The sequence below is a fragment of the Balaenoptera physalus genome (assembly GCF_965194825.1).
Source record: "Balaenoptera physalus genome assembly, chromosome: 17".
Classification (NCBI taxonomy): Eukaryota; Metazoa; Chordata; class Mammalia; order Artiodactyla; family Balaenopteridae; genus Balaenoptera; species Balaenoptera physalus.
Genome location: NC_138895.1, coordinates 24,050,523 through 24,074,086, shown reverse-complemented (window position 1 = coordinate 24,074,086; position 23,564 = coordinate 24,050,523). Strand labels below are relative to the sequence as shown.

At 39.3% G+C, this 23,564-nt stretch overlaps 1 protein-coding gene across 2 annotated transcripts in view; it reads left to right on the top strand.

The window, feature by feature from the left end:
• Positions 1 to 23,564, top strand: part of TPD52 (tumor protein D52) — a 122,246-nt gene that overhangs the window by 42,213 nt on the left and 56,469 nt on the right. The gene's annotated exons all lie outside the window — the stretch shown is intronic.

Below are 23,564 nucleotides of genomic sequence, written 5' to 3'. Positions count from 1 at the left end.
TAAAACATAATTGCCCAGGGATTTTTTTTTTTGGAAGCGTTAAGTGAGATAGTGTATTGAAAATACAAGGGAAATTTGTAAAGTAGAAATAATAATGATAAACATAATTTATTTATTATTAATTCTAATTACTAATAATTGAAAAAGACTTAGTATCCATAGCTCTAGGAACTCAGTTGGAAATCAGTAAAAATCTTCCAAATGAAAGAAGAAAAGGAAAGAGTCAGACTGAAGCCCTGTCTATAATCCTGGCTGCCTGTGTGAATTCAAGAAGACAAAGTGATCAACCAATGCAGGTTTAGTGTCTTCAAGACGAAGTCTTGGCTTGATTTGTTTTGGAATTAATTTCAGGCATTTGTACTGGAATGAAATGCTAGTAGGAGCTCTTCGTAACAAATGTACAGAGTTCCTGGGGGAGATAATTGTATTACATTTTCCGTGGCTCCTGAGGTCTCAGAGGATTCCTTTGGCTGATCTGTTCGGGCTTGGCTACTTTTATACAGTGTATTTGTTAGTTTTGCAGTGTGGTGTTCATGAGGATTGATGACTGCATTAAGTAAGAGTAAACCTGAGACCTTCTGAGAGCTCCTTATACAAACCTCCAGTCAAAATCCCCAGTCTGTGTGATCATAATCTTTTAACTGAATTGAATAATGTGGCCTCTTCTGCTGCACAAAGAAGAGAAGGGTTCTGTCACCTCTTGTGCATTTGGGGCTCCTGTCACATCTTGTCTTTTCTGGGGCCATGAAAGGGTGGCAGTTTTGCCTTGTTCACCTGAAATAACCCTTAGTTTTAAATTGATTATCTGTTCCTAGTGGAAAATGGTAGAGTGCTGATTTTAGTCATCTTGGTAATAATCTTGTACCTGGCTGGGTATATTCACAAATTTGTGTGGGTAGAGGAAGAGAAAACCAACAAAAATCAGTTTGAATGTTTATTTTAGTGCAGATTTTTGGTATTATTTATTTATTTACTTATTTAAAAAATTTTTTGATACAGCAGGTATCTTATTAGTCATCAATTTTATACACATCAGTGTATACATGTCAGTCCCCATCACCCAATTCATCACACCTCCCACCCCCACCCCCCCCACCGCTTTCCCCCCGTGGTGTCCATACGTTTGTTCTCTACATCTGTGTCTCAATTTCTGCCCTGCAAACCGGTTCATCTGTACCATTTTTCTAGGTTCCACATATATGCGTTAATATACGATATTTGTTTTTCTCTTTCTGACTTACTTCACTCTGTATGACAGTCTCTAGATCCATCCACGTCTCAACAAATGACCCAATTTCATTCCTTTTTATGGCTGAGTAATATTCCATTGAATATATGTACCACATCTTCTTTATCCATTCATCTGTCGATGGGCATTTAGGTTGCTTCCATGACCTGGCTATTGTAAATAGTGCTGCAATGAACATTGGGGTGCATGTGTCTTTTTGAATTATGGTTTTCTCTGGGTATATGCCCAGTGGTGGGATTGCTGGATCATATGGTAATTCTATTTTTAGTTTTTTAAGGAACCTCCATACTGTTCTCCATAGTGGCTGTATCAATTTACATTCCCACCAACAGTGCAAGAGGGTTCCCCTTTCTCCACACCCTCTCCAGCATTTGTTGTTTGTAGATTTTCTGATGATGCACATTCTGACTGGTGTGAGGTGATACCTCATTGTAGTTTTGATTTGCATTTCTCTAATAATTAGTGATGTTGAGCAGCTTCTCATGTGCTTCTTGGCCATCTGTATGTCTTCTTTGGAGAAATGTCTATTTAGGTCTTCTGCCCATTTTTGGATTGGGTTGTTTGTTTTTTTAATATTGAGCTGCATGAGCTGTTTATATATTTTGGAGATTAATCTTTTGTCCGTTGCTTCGTTTGCAAATACTTTCTCCCATTCTGAGGGTTGTCTTTTCATCTTGTTTATGGTTTCCTTTGCTGTGCAAAAGCTTTTAAGTTTCATTAGGTCCCATTTGTTTATTTTTGTTTTTATTTCCATTACTCTAGGAGGTGAATCAAAAAAGATCTTGCTGTGATTTATGTCAAAGAGTGTTCTTCCTATGTTTTCCTCTAAGAGTTTTAGAGTGTCCAGTCTTACATTTAGGTCTCTAATCCATTTTGAGTTATTTTTGTGTATGGTGTTAAGGAGTGTTCTAATTTCATTATTTTACATGTAGCTGTCTAGTTTTCCCAGCACCATTTATTGAAGAGGCTGTCTTTTCTCCATTGTATATCCCTGCTTCCTTTGTCATAGATTAGTTGACCATAGGTGCGTGGGTTTATCTCTGGGCTTTCTATCTTGTTCCATTGATCTATGTTTCTGTTTTTGTGCCAGTACCATATTGTCTTGACTACTGTAGCTTTGTGGTATAGTCTGAAGTCAGGGAGTCTGATTCCTCCAGCTCCGTTTTCTTCCCTCAAGACTGCTTTGGCTATTCGGGGTCTTTTGTGTCTCCATACAAATTTTAAGATTTTTGGTTCTAGTTCTGTAAAAAATGCCATTGGTAATTTGATAGGGATTGCATTGAATCCATAGATTGCTTTGGGTAGTATAGTCATTTTCACAATATTGATTCTTCCAATCCAAGAACATTGTATATCTCTCCATCTGTTGGTATTATCTTTCATTTCTTTCATCAGTGTCTTATAGTATTCTGCATACAGGTCTTTTGTCTCCCTAGGTAGGTTTATTCCTAGGTATTTTATTCTTTTTGTTGCAGTGGTAAATGGGAGTGTTTCCTTAATTTCTCTTTCAGATTTTTCACCATTAGTATATAAGAATGCAAGAGATTTCTGTGCATTAATTTTGTATCCTACAACTTTACCAAATTCATTGATTAGCTCTAGTAGTTTTCTGGTGGCATCTTTAGGATTCTATATGTATAGTGTCATGTCATCTGCACACAGTGACTTCTTCTTTTCCAGTTTGTATTCTTTTTATTTCTTTTTCTTCTCTGATTGCCATGGCTAGGACTTCCAAAACTATGTTGAATAATAGTGGTGAGAATGGACATCCTTGTCTTGTTCCTGATCTTAGAGGAAATGCTTTCAGTTTTTCACCATTGAGAATGATGTTTGCTGTGGGTTTGTGGTATATGGCCTTTATTATGTTGAGGTAGGTTCCCTCTCTGCCCACTTTCTGGAGAGTTTTTGTGAGAAATGGGTGTTGAATTTTGTCAAAAGCTTTTTCTGCATCTATTGAGATGATCATATGGTTTTTCTTCTTCAGTTTGTTAATATGGTGTATCACATTGATTTGCGTATATTGAAGAATCCTTGCATCCCTGGGAAAAATCCCACTTGATCATGGTGTATGATCCTTTTAATGTGTTGTTGGATTCTGTTTGCTAGTATTTTGTTGAAGATTTTTGCATCTATATTCATCAGGGATATTGGTCTGTAATTTTTTTTTTTGTAGTAACATTTTTTTTGTTGTTTTAAAGGGATCGCTATTTATTTATTTATTTATTTATTTATTTATTTAGGCTGTGTTGGGTCTTCGTTTCTGTGCGAGGGCTTTCTCTAGTTGCGGTGAGCGGGGGCCACTTATCATCGCGGTGTGCGGGCCTCTCACTGTCGCGGCCTCTCTTGTTGCGGAGCACAAGCTCCAGACGCGCAGGCTCAGTAGTTTTGACTCATGGGCCTAGTTGCTCTGCGGCGTGTGGGATCTTCCCAGACCAGGGCTCAAACCCGTGACCCCTGCATTGGCAGGCAGATTCTCAGCCACTGCGCCATGAGGGAAGCCCTGTAGTATCCTTGTCTGGTTTTCGTATCAGGGTGATGGTGGCCTCATAGAATGAGTTTGGGAGTGTTCCTTCCTCCGCAATTTTTTGGAAGAGTTTGAGAAGGATGGGTGTTAGCTCTTCTCTAAATGTTTGATAGAATTCACCTGTGAAGCCATATGGGCCTGGACTTTTGTTTGTTGGAAGATTTTTAATCACAGTTTCAATTTCATTACTTGTGATTGGTCTGTTCATATTTTCTATTTCTTCCTGGTTCAGTCTTGGAAGGTTATACCTTTGTAAGAATCTGTTCATTTCTTCCAGATTTTCCATTTTATTGGCACAGAGTTGCTTGTAGTAGTCTCTTAGGATGCTTTGTATTTCTGTGGTGTCTGTTGTAACTTCTCCTTTTTCATTTTTCATTTTATTGATTTGATCCTCTCCCTCTTTTTCTTGATGAGTCTGGCTAATGGTTTATCAGTTTTGTTTATCATCTCAAAGAACCAGCTTTTAGTTTTATTGATCTTTGCTATTGTTTTTTTGTTTCTATTTCATTTATTTCTGCTCTGATCTTTATGACTTCTTTACTTCTGCTAACCTTGGGTTTTGTTTGTTCTTCTTTCTCTAGTTCCTTTAGGTGTAAGGTTAGATTGTTTATTTGAGATTTTTCTTGTTTCTTGAGGTAGGCTTGTATAGCTATAAACTTCCCTCTTAAAACTGCTTTTACTGCATCCCATAGGTTTTGGATCATCGCGTTTTCATTGTCATTTGTCTCTAGGTATTTTTTTATTTCCTCTTTGATTTCTTCAGTGATCTCTTGGTTATTTAGTAACATATTGTTTAGCCTCCATGTGTTAGTGTTTTTTTACGTTTTTTTCCCTGTAATTCATTTCTAATCTCATAGCATTGTGGTTAGAAAAGATGCTTGATATGATTTCAATTTTCTTAAATTTACTGAGGCTTGATTTGTGACCCAAGATGTGATCTATCCTGGAGAATGTTCTGTGTGCACTTGAGAAGAAAGTGTAATCTGCTGTTTTTGGATGCAATGTCCTATAAATATCAATTAAATCTATCTGGTCTGTTGTGTCATTTAAAGCTTCTGTTTCCGTATTTATTTTCATTTTGGATGATCTGTCCATTGGTGTCAGTGAGGTGTTAAAGTCCCCCACTGTTATTGTGTTACTGTCAATTTCCTCTTTTATAGCTGTTAACAGTTGCCTTATGTATTGAGGTGCTCCTATGTTGGTTGCATATATATTTATAATTGTTATATCTTCTTCTTGGGTTGATCCCTTGATCATTATGTAGTGTCCTTCCTGTCTCTTGTAACACTCTTTATTTTAAAGTCTATTTTATCTGATGTGAGTATTGCTACTCCAGCTTTCTTCTGATTTCCATTTGCATGGAATATCTTTTTCCATCCCCTCGCTTTCAGTCTGTATGTGTCCCTGGGTCTGAAGTGGGTCTCTTGTAGACAGCATATAGATGGGTCTTGTTCTTGTATACATTCAGCGAGCCTGTGTCTTTTGGTTGGAGCATTTACTCTATTCACGTTTAAGGTAATTATCGATATGTATGTTCCTATTACCATTTTCTTAATTGTTTTGGGTTTGTTTTTGTAGGTCCTTTTCTTCTCTTGTGTTTCCCACTTAGAGAAGTTCCTTTAGCATTTGTTGTAGAGCTGGTTTGGTGGTGCTGAATTCTCTTAGCTTTTGCTTGTTTGTAAAGCTTTTGATTTCTCCATCGAATCTGAATGAGATCCTTGCCAGGTAGAGTAATCTTGGTTGTAGGTTCTTCCCTTTCATCACTTTAAGTATATCATGCCCCTCCCTTCTGGCTTGTAGAGTTTCTGCTGAGAAATCAGCTGTTAACCTTATGGAAGTTCCCTTTTATGTTATTTGTCAGTTTTCCCCTACTGCTTTCAATAATTTTTCTTTGTCTTTAATTTTTGCCAATGATTACTATGTGTCTCGGCGTGTTTCTCCTTGGGTTTATCCTGTATGGGACTCGCTGCACTTCCTGAACTTGGGTGGCTATTTCCTTTCCCATGTTAGGGAGGTTTTCGACTATAATCTCTTCAAATATTTTCTCTGGTCCTTTCTCTCTCTCTTCTCCTTCTGGGACCCCTATAATGCAAATGTTGTTGTGTTTAATGTTGTCCCAGAGGTCTCTTAGGCTGTCTTCATTTCTTTTCATTCTTTCTTCTTTATTCTGTTCCGCAGCAGTGAATTCCACCATTCTGTCTTCCAGGTCACTTATCCGTTCTTCTGCCTCAGTTATTCTGCTATTGATTCCTTCTAGTGTATTTTTCATTTCAGTTATCGCATTGTTCATCTCTGTTTGTTTGTTCTTTAATTCTTCTAGGTCTTTGTTAAACATTTCTTGCATCGTCTCGATCTTTGCCTCCATTCTTTTTCCGAGGTCCTGGATCATCTTCACTCTCATTATTCTGACTTCTTTTTCTGGAAGGTTGCCTATCTCCACTTCATTTAGTTGTTTTTCTGGGATTCTATCTTGTTCCTTCATCTGGTACATAGCCCTCTGCCTTTTCATCTTGTCTGTCTTTCTGTGAATGTGGTTTTTGTTCCACAGGCTGCAGGGTTGTAGTTCTTCTTGCTTTTGCTGTCTGCCCTCTGGTGGATGAGGCTGTCTAAGAGGCTTGATGGGAGGCTCTGGTGGTGGGTAGAGCTGACTGTTGCTCTGGTGGGCAGAGCTCAGTAAAACTTTAATCTGCTTGAGTGCTGATGGGTGGGGCTGGGTTCCCTCCCTGTTGGTTGTTTGGCCTGAGGCAGCCCAACACTGGAACCTACCTGGGCTCTTTGGTGGGGCTAATGGCAGTCTCTGGGAGGGCTCACACCAAGGAGTACTTCCCAGAACTTCTGCTGCCAGTGTCCTTGTCCCCACGGTGAGCCACAGCCACCCCCCCACCTCTGCAGGAGACCCTCCAACACTAGCAGGTAGGTCTGGTTCAGTCTCCCCTGGGGTCACTGCTCTTTCCCCTGGGTCCCGATGTGCACACTACTTTGTGTGTGCCCTCCAAGAGTAGAGTCTCTGTTTCCCCCAGTCCTGTTGAAGTCCTGCAATCAATTCCCACTAGGCTTCAAAGTCTGATTCTCTAGGAATTCCTCCTGCCGTTGCCGGACCCCCAGTTTGGGAAGCCTGACGTGGGGCTCAGAAGCTTCACTCCAGTGGGTGGACTTCTGTGGTATAAGTGTTCTCCAGTCTGTGAGTCATGCACCCACCAGTTATGGGATTTGATTTTACTGTGATTGCGCCCCTCCTACTGTCTCATTGTGGCTTCTCCTTTGTCTTTGGATGTGGGGTATGTTTTTTGGTGAGTTCCAGTGTCTTCCTGTCGATGACTGTCCAGCAGCTAGCTGTGATTCTGGTGTTCTCGCAAGAGGGAGTGAGAGCATGTCCTTCTACTCCGCCATCTTCATTCCTAATCCTCCTCATTGGTTTTCAAAGCCAGGTGTTTGGGAGGGTCATCTGTCTTGTGCAAGATCTAGGGTGTTGGGGTGCCTGATGTGGAACTCAAATCCCTTGCTCCTCAGGGCACTGTACCTTTGTGATCCCTCCTGATGGTGGATCATTTCTGCTGGGGTGTGGGTTTATACTTGAGCTTGTATTTCTGCATCTCGTAGCCATCTCAGTGCTTTCCTCTTACCCTTTGTTGTGGACGCTCTGATCTCCACTCTCAGGTACCTTTCTGAAGGAATTATTCCCTTTGTAGTTATAGATTTGGGAGCAGGTTCATGGGAGGAGGTGAGTTCAGGATCTTTCTTTGGTGCCATCTTGAACCATCTACACATTGTTTTATAGTATTCACTGAAGAAGGTCAAATGACAGTTTCAATAAAACTACAAACTATCTTTAAGTTTAAAGCTGCTCTTCACTTCTATATATATGTTGTGTTTAAGTTCCATCAATATCTTTTAGGAAGAACACTCTTTGATATAAATCACAGCAAGATATTTTTTGATCCACCTCCTAGTGTAATGGAAATAAAAACAAAAATAAACAAATGGGACCTAATGAAACTTCAGAGCTTTTGCACAGCAAAGGAAACCATAAATAAGACGAAAAGACAACCCTCAGAATAGGAGAAAATATTTGCAAACGAAGCAACGGACAAAGGATTAATCTCCAATATATATAAACAGCTCATGCAGCTCAATATTAAAAAAACAAACAACCCAATCCAAAAATGGACAGAAGACCTAAATAGACATTTCTCCAAAGAAGACATTCTTTCTCCAAAGAAGCAAATGCCCATCGACAGGCAAATGGATAAAGAAGATGTGGTACATATATACAATGGAGTATTACTCAGCCATAAAAGGGAATGAAATTGGGTCATTTGTAGAGACATGACTGGATCTAGAGAGTGTCATACAGAGTGAAATAAGTCAGAAAGAGAAAAACAAATATTGTATATTAACGCGTATATGTGGAACCTAGAAAAATGGTACAGATGAACCAGTTTGCAGGGCAGAAGTTGAGACACAGATGTAGAGAACAAACGTATGGACACCAAGGGGGGAAAGCGGCGGGGCGGTGGTGGTGGTGTGACGAATTGGGAGATAGGCATTGACATGTATACACTGATGTGTATAAAATGGATGACTAATAAGAACCTGCTGTATGAAAAAAAAAATGTTTAAAGTAAAAAAAAAAAATCTTTTACTGAATCAACCTGTAATTCAATCTATTCATTATTTTATTTAAAAATATTAATTTAATTTTGATTTTGTTAGTTTAAGATGCATCTGTTGAATTCTTATTATATGTATGGTGCAAAGTATGTAAATTCCCATCTGTTGCCAAAATTTTCTTGCAGGCTATCACTTGTCTTTTAACTTATGTTTTATTCTGAGTTTCAATTTGTAGTAACCAAATTTGTCAGTCTTTTAGTAACTTTTGAGTTTTATATCTTAGAAAAGTCATCACTCAAATTATGAAGGTAATCTCCTATAGTTTTTCTAACATTTTTACTGAGTATATTTTTTCATGGTTTAAATAGCTTTTTATTCCATCTGGAATTTCTGGCCTGAGTTAAGGAATGGTTTATCTTTTCTCCACTGATACTGACCTTTGTCATATATTAAATTCCTTTGTATGCAAAGATCTGTTTATTCTTGTGCCAGTAATGTGCGGGTTTATAAACTTTTTTTTTGAACTATACATGATTTACAATATTATATTAGTTTCAGGTGTACAGCCTAATGATTCGGTATTTTTACAGATTACATGCCGTTAAAAGTTATCATACGATAACAGCTATAATTCCCTGTGCTGCACAATATATACCCTTGTTTCTTATCTGTTTTATGCCTAGTAGTTCATAGTTCATAACTCTTAATCCCATTCCTCTAATGTGCCCCTCTCACCCTCCCTCTCCCCACTGGTAACCACTGGTTTGTTCTCTCTATATATGAAGTACTGTGTGGTTTTAATTACCATACAAAGCTCCTAGTTTTTAAATTTTAGAAAAGTGCTCGGGATTTCCCTGGTGGTTCAGTGGTTAACAATCCGCCTTTCAATGCAGGGGATGTGGGCTCGATCCTTGGTCGGGGAATTAAGGTCCCACATGCCACGGGGCAACTAAGCCCATGCGCCACAACTATTGAGCCTGCGCGTCTCAACCAGAGAACTTGCGTGCCTCAACTACAGAGCCCTCGCGTGCCTCAACTACAGAGCCCTCGCGCTCTGGAGCCTGTGCCCCACAACTAGAGAGAAGCCCGCGTGCCTCAATGAAGAGCCCTCACCCTGCAACTAAGACCCAATGCAGCCAAAAATAAATTAAAAAAAAAAGGTTACATTTTCTTTTACATGGTGTAAGACAAATTTTACGTGAACAGCAAGGGATAAAGTGAAAATTGAAATTCCTTTCTTTAACCCATTCACCATAATCTCCCTTCCCATTGTTAATTACGGTTAAATTTTTTCACTTTTTTTTTCCAGAAAACGTTTATCCATGTTGCAGTACATTCACTTACCCGTGGGTAAAAATGTTTACAAATGGGATTGTATTATACATACTATATTTTATTCTTTACCTTGCTTTTTAAAAAGTGATGGCTTTATTGAAGCCATGGGTTCTGAAGAGGCTCAATTACTGAAAAGTTCCGAGGTTCTGAACCAAAGTGAGTTGTCTTTAATCAACACTCGCGAACTACTTACTGTGCCGGTTGAGGCCAAAGGTCAATGTTACTACGCTGTTATTGGAGGGAGGGGCGCACCTGCCAGGTCATCCCAGTATTAAGAAGCCCCTCACATGCGTAAAGTTCTTAGATGCTCAAAGACAGGCTTTGGTACTGAGACTAAAGACCTCGTGTACTCAAGAATCATCACAGCTTCTATTGGACGTATTTTCTTTTTGGAATGAAGGAAAATTCTCCCATTTTTGAGCCATTCTTTTATGTCAGTTCTACAAAATTGCATGTAACTTTATAAATATTTTTAAAAGATACAGTTTCATAAATATTTAATATTCTGCTAATTTGATTTTGAATTGTAAATGTCAAGTATTCTGTTTTGGGGGTTTTTATGTTTTATTATACTTTGTTAAAAAGGAAAAATTGTGCATTTTTAGAATGTTTTTATGAGTCAATTTAATGTACTGAAAATAAAAATTAAAAAAAAAAAAGTAATGGCTTTATTGAGATAAAATTCTCATACCATACAATTCACCCATGTAGTGTATAATTCAATGGGTTTTAGTATATTCTTATACTTACTCAGTGTTTATCACAATCGGTTTTAGAATACCGACACAAAAGATACCCCTTACCCATTAACAGTTACTATTCACCTCCCCCGACCCCCTGCCTTCAGCCCTAGGCAACACTAATCTGCTTTCTGTCTCTATATATTTACCTATTCTGGACATTCCATATACATGGATTCATACATATATGGTCTTTTGTGACTTCTTTTGTGGCTTCTTTCACTTAGCCTGATGTTTTCAAGATTCAGCCATGGTATAGCATGTATCAGTACTCACTTCTTTATTGTCAAAAGCATTCCATTGTGTGGATATAGCACATTTTATCTATCCATTCATCAGTTTATGAGCATTTGGGCTATTTCCACTTTTTGGCTGTTTTGAATACTCATGTACAGTTGTGTGAATGTATGTTTTAATTTCTGTTGGGTATATATGAGGGCAATTGCTGAGTCATCTGATAACTCTGTGTTTAACCTTTTGAGGAACTGCTAGTCTGCCTTCTACAGTGACTACACTGTCTTACATTCTGACTAGCAGTGTATGAAGATTCTGTATCTTCACCAACATTTGTTATTATCAACTTTTTGATATTTGGTAGAACTCACCAATGAAGCCATTTGGGCCTAGGCTTTTCCTTGTAGTAGTAGTATTTTGATTACTAATTCAATCCCTATACTTTTTAAGAGTTCTTCTCACACTTTCTATTTATTCTTGCTTCAGTTTCAGGATTTTGTGTTTTTCCAGGTATTTGTCCATTTCTTTCTTTCTTTTTTTTTAAAAATTTATTTTATTTTTTATTTATTTTTGGCTGCATTGGGTCTTTGTTGCTGTGCGCGGGTTTTCTGTAGTTGTGGCGAGTGGGGGCTACTCTTAATTGTGGTGCACAGGCTTCTCATTGTGGTGGCTTCTCTTGTTGCAGAGTATGGGCTCTAGGCGTGCGGGCTTCAGTAGTTGTGGCACGTGGGCTTCAGTAGTTGTGGCTCGTGGGCTCTAGAGCTCAGGCTCAGTAGTTGTGCTGCACGGGCTTAGTTGCTCCATGGCATGTGGGATCTTCCTGGACCAGGGCTCAAACTCGTGTCCCCTGCATCAGCAGGCTGATTAACTACTGCGCCACCAGGGAAGCCCAGTATTTGTCCATTTCATCTAAATTATTTAATTTATTGGAATACAGTTCATAGTATTTCTTTATAATCCTTTTTATTGGTATTTCCATGGTTGGTAATAATGACCTTCTTTCATTCCTCGTTTTATTTCTGCCTTGCTTTTTAAAGCTTTATATTTTAGAAAAATTTCCATAAAGTCCTAACTAATTTTTTAACAACCACATACTATTTTATAAATAACCTATTTATGACCATTAACATTTATAAATAATGCCTCAATTAGTATCCTTCTATATATTTTGGTGTATTTTTGGTGATATTGTGTGTCTGAGTGTTGAATTTGCTAGGTCAAAGGGTTGTCATATTCAATATTAATAGATATTAACAAATTCATAGAATTTTCACCAGTCTGCATGAAAGAGTTTCTTTTCAGTCTTTCCAGCACTGAGAATAATCTTACTTTTTCATATTTGCCCCTATGATTTATGAACATTTTTATCTTATTTTGATTTATACTTATTAATGAGGTTAAAGTTTTTTGTCATATATTGGCTATTTACATTTATTTATCTATAATGAACTTTATATCCTTTACACTTTTTTGTTGGGTTATTAACGAGTTTTTTGTTATATTAAGGAAATTAGACTTTGACATATGTCTTCTAAGTATTTTTTCCCCCATTAGTAGTTTCTTTTACCTTTGTTGGACATTTTTGCCGTATAGAAGTTTGACATTTTTATGTGGTCAGAGTTTTCCACCTTTTCCTTTCTGCTTCTGGCTTGGTATCAAGTTCATTTTCTTAACCACTGTTCATTGCTGCCTCCTGTGTAATTAGGCTCTTTTAGGCTTGAAGAAACCAATATGCTTGCTTTACCTCGGTTGATGTGTTTTACTGTAAACATTCATAGAGAATAGGAAGAATAGGATCAACCACATAATCAGGTTGTGTCTTTGGAACATAGTGGTAGTCCAGGAGTTAGTCTGTAGTCTGTTCTCTGCAGGTTAGATGAATAGAAAATCCAGAAACCGTCTCCTTAGAGACTGTGTTCCACCGTGATGGTCCCTCCACCTTTTCTGATGCTTAAATGACTTGATCTTTCTCCTCTGCTTGCTGGCTTCTGTGCTCTCATTGCTCTGCTTATTGTCATCTTTCTTTATGCCATTGTGGTCTCTGTTCTCATGACTGACTCTCTCGTTGTCTCCATTTTAGCCTCCCGTTCAGAAAAAAGATCAGACTGGTTGGTCTGGTCACACTGTTCATTGTAAGCCACCCCAGATGGGTGGAGATTTTCTGTCAAGCTTGTCTTCCATCTGCAGATGGGCCTCTCTTTGCACTTGGGGCAGGCTCCCTAACCGATCAGCTATGGCTTCAAATGCGGGGTCCAGTGAGAGAAACTAGGGCAGGCTCTGTGCTTAAAAAAGTTTGACAGCTTGAAAAGGTGCATGTGACGGGAATTTTGAAAAACCAGAGGGAGCATAAGTGACAGGCACCTTGCTTGACTTGGCTTGTGAAATGCGTAGCAAGCCAGTCACCTGTTCTGTAGGAAGCAGGTGCACCCCTAACCCCAGATGCTATCAGTGCCCTCTATGAACTCACATCAGTGGAGAAGATGTGACTCAGACATGACTCATCCTATAGGGGAGTAGAGGAAATTGGGCACTTGGCAAAACTAAGCCTTTGGAGTGGACCCTGTTATGCGTCTGAATTCAGGCAAGTCTTTGAAAAAAGACACCATTTTAGAGGCCTTGGAGAATGGAGTCTCTTTGACAACAGGTGTGAGGTTATAGATGGAGGTGTGGTAGAGGACAAGGCATTCCCCGGAGAGGGGATATCTGAACAGAGGCAGCAGGAAGCAGAGGAAGTGCTGACTCCCTGGGTTTCTGAGTCTGAGTTAGGGAGGTTAAAGATGGGGAGAGGTCAGTTAGTGTCCAGAATCTTTGAGACGATGCTTGGACTTCATTTGATAAGCAGTGGGGAGCTATTGAAAGGTTTAGGGTTGGGCAGTGACATTTGTTTGTACATTCATTCAACAAATATTTATTCATGTCAGACACTATACAATGTGCAAAAGAAACCAAAAAAGAAAAAAATATTGCTCTTGTATAAGTTATGTTCTAGTGGGGGAGAGAGTCATTAATCAGTATGCATAATAAGTATATTATATAGTATGTTAGGTAATATATACTATTGACAAATTAAATAGAGCAGGATAATGGGACTGGTTATGTGTGTATATGGGTTAGGAAAGAGCGTAGTTGTGATTTTAAATAGGTGGTCAAGGTAGGCTTCAGCGAGCAGGCAGCAGATGATAGAACCTAGTACATTAGAGAGAAGAGTCCAGGAATCCAGGTCCTATGGCATTGAATGGGGAGAAGGACCGAAGAGTCTGGAGGCAGGAAGATCACTTGTGTGAACTGATTTGATGCATCAGTTTGGAGGTGGAATTTCTTTTCACTTGGTATATCTTTTTGCCTTAGCAAAGAAGTGCATCAGTTAACTAGCCTGATAAAATCTCCTTTGTTTTTTTAAATTTAGGAGAGATACAATTTTGAAACTAGTGTTATTGTTTATTGCCAGGAGTTCAGTGTTTCTTTAAGTGTATTTATTGACTACTCATATCAGAATCACTTGGAATACCAGTTAAAAATAAACATGCCTGGGCCCTGCCCATGGCCTGATCTTGAAAGGTAGAGGGGATAATGGTTAAGAACACAAGCTTGAGTTAGTCTATTTGGGTTCAAATTCTGAATCTGACTCTTACTTGGCTGGGCGGTCTTAGGCAAGATATTTAATGTTTCTGTACCTCAGTTTTCTCATCTGTACAGTGGGAATATTGCTCATGGTAAGGATAATATCTATTTCATAGCATTGTGAGAATTAAATACAGTTGACTGTTGAACAACACAGGTTTGAACTGTGCAGGTCCACTTATATGTGGGTTTTTCAATAAATATAGTACCTGTATTTTCATTTTACAGATGTTTAAATTAACTAGGTGGGAGGAAGAACTCTGTGTTCAATTAGACATCACAATAGGTGGAATCAAAAGAACTAGGCTTGAATCCTGATTCTATTTAAACTGTTTCAGCTTCCTGCCTTGGGTGAGTCATTTTCATTTCCTTTGCTTTTGAGGCAGATTTTTGTGTGTGTGGGGTCCGTCGCCCTTAACTCCCGCTTTGTTCAAGAGTCAGATGTCAATTCATGTGAAGCGTTTAGAACACTGCTTGTCATATCGTAAGCCTTTAATTTCAGACACAATTGTTTTTGTTTTTACTGAATCATAATGTCTGAAGGTGAGGCCATTAATCTTCATTTTTAATAGATACCCTGAATGACTCATTTACCCGTGTGCTGTATTGTTAATAATTGCAAAGCTATAGTAATAATGCTTGGTGACTTTTGTTAGAATATGGGTCAGTTAATGTCAGTTTTCCAGATAAGAGTGGTTTATTTAGTAACACATGCCGTTGTTTACTGGGTGCATATGCTAAGCATGTTCTAAGCTGTTTGCAGCAACCCTAAAGGGGTAGGTAGATATTAACCCAATTTTACAGATGAGAAAATTGAGGCTTATGCTGGTGAAGAAACTTGCCAAAGGTGAGACAGCCAGTGAGCTGTGGAATTGTCATGGATCTCCGGCTCTGCCCAACTCCAGAGCACTTGCTTCTTCCATGAAATCAGCTTCTAGCTGCTCAGCCTTTTGATCTTGCAAGTGGATACTTTTTATGCCCAGATATTTCCAGTGATCCTGGTATTCACACCTTTGTCTAGTCACCTCCTGCAACAAGGTACCAGGTGTAGAATATGGCAGAAATGATATATGATGTCACTTCTGAGATGAGGTTCTAAAGGACTGGCTTCTGTCTGTCTGTCTGTCTGTCTCTCTCTCTTGATCTCTTGCTCTGGGGGAGTTCGCTGCCCTGTTGTGAGCAGCTCTTTGGAGAGGCCCACGTGGGGAGAAACTAAAGCCTCCTGCTAACTGCTGTGCGAGAGAGCTCAACCCTCCAGCCCCAGTCAAGCCTTTGGATGTGTGGCCCCAGTTGGTACCTTGCCTGCGACGTCATGAGAATCCCTGAGTTAGAACCACCCGGCTCAGCTGCTTCCTGATACCTGGCCTTCAGAAACTGTGAGATAATGAATGGTTGATGTTCTAAGCCACTGAATTTGGGGGTAATTTGTTAGACAGCCTTAGATAACTAGTACATTTTGCAATTTTACTATGAACTTCTGAGTTCTACCCCTTCATCCCGACATCCTGGTGCCCCTCCGTGTCATCCACACTATTCCCAGGTGCGTATTTCACTGGTTGCCTAATTTACTCCTTTGTTAGGCTTGTTTGTTATCTAGATCATCTCTGCTCCCTTTCTCCTCACTGAGCATGTTATTGACTGGGTCCCTGGTGCTATTTACTAGCAAGTCTGTCACTGTAGCACTAGTAGAGCACTCAGTGAACATCAGCTGGCCAGGTGGCTGAGGGCCGTGGACTGACTCATCCTTGTCTGGGGTCCTTTACTCATCCATGTGATAAGCGGGCCTCCACCAGCAGCCAGAACAGACCTTGATCCAGGTAGTTTCCCAGGGATAAAGATTCTAGTGTCTGTTGTAAAAACTGTATGGGTTTTTAGATGGAAGTGCTGGGGACACCCCGTAGTCTTCCTGCTTCTCTCCCTCTGCTTGTTCTTAAGCAGCAGAGCCAACTCTAAAAAGAAAAGTCACTTTGGTTAGTGTTTCTGTTTCTGTTTAAAAGTAAGACAATGTGACAGAAAAATCATTAGGGCTTGGATCAGCTTATTTAAAGCAATAATATTCCTATTAAGACAAATATCCCCATGGTTTCTGGTCTTTGGGAGCTTCTCCTGGGTGTCATTCTCCCCCTCTGCAGTTATCACCCTTGGATTTCCAGTTCTCAAAATTTGGAGGCCAGATTTCTTTAGAGGTTTATCTTTCTAAATCAAATCCTCTTATGGAGAATCTAAATTTGGAATTGCTCTCTGTTTTGATCAACATGCCAGTTACATATTTAGAACACTCTTTACTGAAGATGCTGGGGCCATGTATGTCTTCTTAGAAATCCACAGAAAAGATTTAACTGAATTTTGCCAAGAATAAAAGACCTTAAGGATAAATGTAGGTCTTGAACTTGGTGTCCTACTTCTATGTTGAATAGATAGATATCTGTTTCTGGTTACTTCTAGAGAGATATTAGCGCACTAGCCAGTTCTGTGAGCCACCCTCACTTGTGGTGGAAGATTCTTTGAAGATGATAATGTTCTTCCATAAATTTTCAACATCTTTAGCTAGGAAGCAGGTACTCAAACCACTACAATTGTTTTCTTAAAAATACATGGGAGGAATTTAGAGCTGCTCAGCTGAATGTCTAGTTTGCATTAATAATGGAGCTTGATAATTAAGTCATCATTTCTTTTATCATGAACTCAGACCTGCTCTAAACATGCTTTCTGTGCTGGTCCTTCAGATACTTATGAAGCCTTGACAGTAGCCCAAGCAGATGAGGTTCAGTGCCCTGGGTGCTTTCCCATAGGCAGAGTGGCAGAGTAGGTGAAGTATGTTGTTTGTTTGTTTAATTATTTTTTAGAACAGTTGTAGGTTTACCAAAATTGAGCAGATAGTACAGAGAGTTCCCCTATTTCCTCCTCCTCCCCTTCCCGTTTCTCCTATTATTAACACCTTGCATTTGTGTGGAACATATGTTGTAATGGATTAAGCAATATTGACACATTATTATTAACCAAAGTCCATAGTTTATACTAGGGCTTACTCTTTATTTCATACTGTTTGCTGGGTTTTGACAAATGCATAATGTCATGTACCCACCAGGAAAGTATCGTGCAGAATAGTTTCACTGCCCTGAAAATCTTCTGTGCTCTGTCTCTTTATCCCTCCCTCCTGCTGAACCCTTGGCAACCACTGGTATTTTTACTATCGCCCTAGTTTTGGCTTTTCCAGAATGTGATACAATTGGAATCATACAGTATGTAACCTTGTCAGACTGGATTCTTTCGCTAAACAATGTACATTTAAGGTTCCTCGATATCTTTTCATGGCTCAATAGCTCATTTCTTTTTATTGCTGAATAATATTCCATTGTCTAGATGCACTACAGTTTATCCACTCACCTATTGATGGATATCTTGGTTGCTTACAATTGTGAACAAGGCTGCTATAAACATCTGTGTGCAGGATTCTGTGTAGATGTAAGTTTTCAGCTCCTTTGGGTAAACAACTAGGAGTATGATTGCAGGACCTGAAATAGGTTATTGGCCTGGTGATACCCTCTTGTTCCCCAGTGACTGTACACTTGCTGACAACGACCTCCCTACTGTGACAGCGTAACCAAGCTGCTGCAGGCCAGAAGGAGTGGCACAGTAGTATATTTAAAGTGATGAAAGTGAAAAACCTACAGCCAAGAATATACTACATGGCAAGCCTTTTATTCATATTTGGTGGAGAGATCAAAAGTTTTACAGACAAGCAAGAGATAGAAGAGTTCAGCACCACCAAACCTGTTTTACAAGAAATGTTAAAGGGATTTCTCTAAGCAGAAAAGAAAAGGCCACAACCAGAAACATGAAAATTGTGACAGAAGAAATCTCATTGGTAAAGGCAAACATACAGTGAAGGTGGGAAGTAATGCACACACGAAGCTAGTAGGAAGATTGAAAGACAAGAGGAGCAAAATCGTCTCTATCCACGATAAGTAGTTAAGAGATACACAAAACAAAATGATGTAAAATACGTTGCCAAAAACAGTAAAGGTTGGAGGAGGAATAAAAATGTAGCATTGTTAAAATGTGTTTCAACTTGAGATCAGCAACTTAAAATAGTCACATATATATAGCTATATATATATATTGCTATATATAAACCTCATGGTAACCACAAACTAAAAATCTATAGTAGATACGCACACGCAAAAGAGAGAGGAATCCAAACATAACACTAAAGATAGTCATCAAATCACAAAGGAAAAGAGTGAAAAAGAAGAAAGGAACAAAAAAGAAGTGCAAAAACAACCTCAAAACAATGAACAAAATGGCTCTGACTACATACCTATCAATAATTACTTGAAATGTAAATGGATTAAATGCTCCAATCAAAAGATGCAGAGTGATGGAGATTCCTCTAAAGATTAACAATAGAACGGCCATATGATACAGCAGTTCCACTCCTGGGTGTTTATCTGAAGAAAACAAAAACACTAATTAGAAAAGCTAACACGAACCACTGTGTTCATTGCAGCTTTATTTACAATAGCCAAGATCTGGAAGTAACCTAAGTGCCCATCAGTAGATGAATGGATAAAGAAGATGTGGGGTGGGTGTGTGCGTGTGTGGGTGTGTCTATTACTCAGCCATGAAAAAAGAATGAAATCTTGCCATTTGCAAAAACATGGATGGACCTAGAGGGTATTATGCCAAGTGAAATAAGTCAGACAGAGAAAGAAAAATACTGTATGATATCACTTATATGTGGAATCTAAAAAACAAGGGAAATGAACAAACATAACAGAACAGAAACAGAGTTATATATAGAGAGAACAAACAGGTGGTTGCCAGAGGGAAGGAGAAAGGAAAAGGGTGAGGGAGATTAAGAGGTACAAACTTCCAGTTGCAAAATAAATGAGTCACAGGTATGAAAATGTGCAGTGTGGGGAATATAGTCAATAACTATGTAGTATCTCTGTATGGGGACAGATCATAACTGGACTTATCATGGCGATCATTTTGAAATGTATAAAAATACTGAATCACCAGGTTATGTAACAGAAACAAACATAGTGTTGTAGGTCAATTACACTTCAAAAACAAACAAGCTCATAGAAAAAGAGATCAGATTTGTGGTTTTCAGAGGCAGGGGGAATTGGATGAAGGCAGTCAAAAGGTACAAACTTCCAGTTATAAGATAATTACTAGGATGTAATGTTTAACATGATAAATATAATTAACACTGCTGTATGTCATATATGAAGCTTGTTAAGAGAGTAAATCCTGAGTTCTCATCACAAGGAAAAATATATTTTTTTATTTCTTTAATTTCATATCTGTATGAGATGATGGATTTTCCCCAAAGTTGTGATAATCATTTCATGATGTCTGTAAATCAAATCATGCTGGACACCTTAAACCTATAAAGTGCTGTATGTCAATTATATCTCAATAAAACTGGAGGACAAAAAATTAAAAGAGGAATTTAAAAAATCCACCTGAGGGACTTCCCTGCTGGCACAGTGGTTAAGAATCCTCCTGCCAATGCAGGGGACACGGGTGCGAGCCCTGGTCCGGGAAGATCCCACATGCCGCAGAGCAACTAAGCCCGTGTGCCACAACTACTGAGCCTGCACTCTAGAGCTCGCAAGTCACAACTACTGAGCCCAAGTGCTGCAACTACTGAAGCCCGCACGCCTAGAGCCCGTGCTCCGCAACAAGAGAATCCATTACAATGAGAAGCCCGCGCACCGCAACGAAGAGTAGCCCCCGCTCACTGCAACTAGAGAAAGCCTGCGTGCAGCAACGAAGACCCAACACAGCCAAAAAAAAAAAATCCACCTGAAGCTATGTTTAGCAAAATATTTTTGTCATTCAGCTTCCTCTAAATTTTGCTGCATAAAAGGCCTCAACATCTCAGTGGCTCTCAACAGTCTTTATATGTCCCTCATGTTACATAGATATCATTTTCATGTGGCCAGACCTTAGTCACGTGGCCACATCTAAGTACAGGGGAGGCTGGGAAATGGAATCTAGCTGTGTGCATAACAATAAGAGGAAATTTGTTCTGTGATTAGTTAGTAGTCTTAGCCATATTAAGTAAATGATTAAATCATACAGTAGCTCTTGATTTTGATCTTTCAGGGACAACAGGACAGTACTTGCATGATTTCAGAGTTCTGGGTGCTTTTTAGGAAAGAACTTTTCACCTCATGTCCTGTTCCCCATTGCATCTTGAATTATCCTATCATTTTACTTCTGAGAGAGCTTATTGGAATAAAGAAAAATATGTGTCGTTTCAACAAATACCTGTTTGATAATGATGGCCTCTAAAACTGAGAAAAGTCAGTAAGAAGCCTTAATAATAATAAATGTGGTTGTTATTAAGTCAGATATTTAAAAATTGTCAGGTCCCCTGTCTTTTGTCAGAGGAAAGAGGCTATTTTGAAGCCTTCTAGCCCTTGATTTAGTTTCAGGATAATGGACTCCTCTTCACTTGTGACATTGGTACTCTGTTGCCTTTAAAAAGAAAAGTACATGAAATTTGTATCTGGATATGGCATTTCTTATCCAGAGTAGTGGGTTTTTAGAGATGCTATACATTTTAGCATGAGACTCTACTTCTTAATAATATTTAGGAAGAAATGGGCGATGTTTGTGTTGCATATTTTTTTAGTGATCAATCCACTAGATGCACTTTATTAACTAATTATAGTTAAAAAGCAAGCTTGGGACTTCCCTGGTGGTGCAGTGGTTAAGAATCCGCCTGCCAATGCAGGGGACACAGGTTCGAGCCCTGGTCCGGGAAGATCCCACATGCCGCGGAGCACCTAAGCCCGTGCGCCTCAACTACTGAGCCCACGAGCCACAACTACTGAGCCCCCCGCATGCCACAACTACTGAAGCCTGTGTGCCTAGAGCCCATACTCCACAGCAAGAGAAGCCACTGCAATGAGAAGCCCACGCGCTGCAACGAAGATCAGCCCCCGCTCGCCGCAACTAGAGAAAGCCCGCGCACAGTAACGAAGACCCAACGCAGCCAAAAATAAAAAATTAAAAAAAAAACCTTTATATTAAAAAAAAAAAAAAAAGCAAGCTTGGCTGCCCTATATGTGTGACTTGGCGGTAGCGTATTTTGAGCATGTTTGGTCGGCCTCAGCTTGCTGCTGATTGAAATTCATGGCCAAATATTGATTTTAAATAGGTGCCTACTGTTCTCCAGGAACTCTCAGTCCCTTCAGAAGTGTTTCCTATGAGCCTCTAGTTGCTGAGAATAGCTGTGTAAGCACTGTGAAAGTTTTTCCAAATTAAAATTTGGTCCTCCAGTTCATTTATTCCTTTCAGAGCTCTGACAGTCGGGTGTGTTTATGCCCCCCGGCAGAGCCCTCTTTAAGCTCAGTCAACAACTTGGAAACATTCAGCTTGGGTGAAGCCTCTTTATCTTCCAGTAATCTCTCCATAGAGACCACTGTGCTCTTAAATACACCGTTAAAACTCTTAGACGGGACGGCCTGCTGCCATTCTCTTATTACTGAGCAACTGCTCCAGACTCTTCATATTACTATAATTCCAAACTCTAAGTAATTATCACATTGAAAAGGCCAGGCAAGTGTACACCTGTTGTGACATAGCCAATTTTGTCCCCCGTCTAAACTTGCTTGCTTTGTGAACTGCTAGGATAGTGGGAAGAAACAAACAGGACAAAAACAATCACTGAAGAAACAAACACCCTTTGGCTAAAAAATCTCTCTTATTTTCCAAGATAGATTATTTTGAAAGCGCTAAGGCCATGTAAAATGACAAGCATTAGATTTTGCTTAAGCTTTCATCCTAAAGCAGATTAGCAGCTGTTATCTAAAGCAAGCATCAGGCCTCACCTTGGAGTTTGTCCAGAAGGCAGAAACTCAGGCCCCATCCCAGATCTGTTAGGTCAGAATCTGTAGTTTATCTTGGTCCCAGGTGGTTTGTGAATGTAAAAGTTGGAGAAGCACTGGTGGAAAACTTCAACCTGAGCCTTGAATTACTGAAACCACTCATCAATGTGAGGGGGGATCATAACACTTGAACTCAAACTCTATTTACAAAATGAAAAATTTGTGTATTGTAGTTAACTATCTGAGCACATGGCGAATATCGATCTATTCTATTATTTCCTGCGGTGCTAATGAAACCTCTTCAGTCCGAGGACAGTAGTGGCAGGAACACATCCCGAATGGGTAAGAGATGATCTCACTGAAAGAGACCTTTTTGCACAATTTTAGAATCCAGTCCCTGGCTCCCTGGAGATAGAGAATTCAGGCATTCTTGAGATTTCTCGACAGGTTTTGGCTCTCCCAGTTCAAGGCTCAACCAAAAAGTGTTTGGAGGTAGGTTGAGGGGAGGGAATGAAGCCTCTTGCTCTTTTGTTTTTTTTATATCCTCTGTATCTTTATTAATTTTTTTAACATCTATATTAGAGTATAATTGCTTTACAATGTTGTGTTAGTTTCTGCTGTATAACGAAATGAATCAGCTATACGTATACATATATCCCCATATACCCTCCCTCTTGCGTCTCCCTCTGACCCTCCCTGTCCCACCCCTCAAGGTGGTCACAAAGCCCCGAGCTGATCTCCCTGTGCTATGCAGCTGCTTTCCACTAGCTATCTGTTTTACATTTGGTAGTGTATATATGTCCATGCCACTCTCTTACTTCGTCCCAGCTTACCCTTACCCCTCCCCGTGTCCTCAAGTCCATTCTCTACATCTGCATCTATATTCCTGTTCTGCCCCTAGGTTCATCAGAATTATTATTATTATTTTTTAGATTCCATATATATGTGTTAGCAAATGGTATTTGTTTTTCTATCTTCACTCTGTATGACAGATTTTAAGTCCATCCACCTCACTACAAATAACTCAATTTCGTTTTCCTTTTATGGCTGAGTAATATTCCATTGTATATATGTTCACATCTTCTTTATCTATTCATCTGTCGATGGACACGTAGGTTACTTCCATGCCCTGGCTATTGTAATAGTGCTGCAATGAATATTGTGGTACATGACTCTTTTTGAATTATGGTTTTCTCAGGGTATATGCCCATTAGTGGGATTGCTGGGTCATGTGGTAGTTCTATTTTTAGTTTTTTAAGGAACCTCCATTACTGTTCTCCATAGTGGCTGTATCAATTTACATTCCCACCAACAGTGCAAGAGGGCTCCCTTTTCTCCACACCCTCTCCAGCAATTATTGTTTGTAGATTTTTTGATGATGGCCATTCTGACTGCTGTGA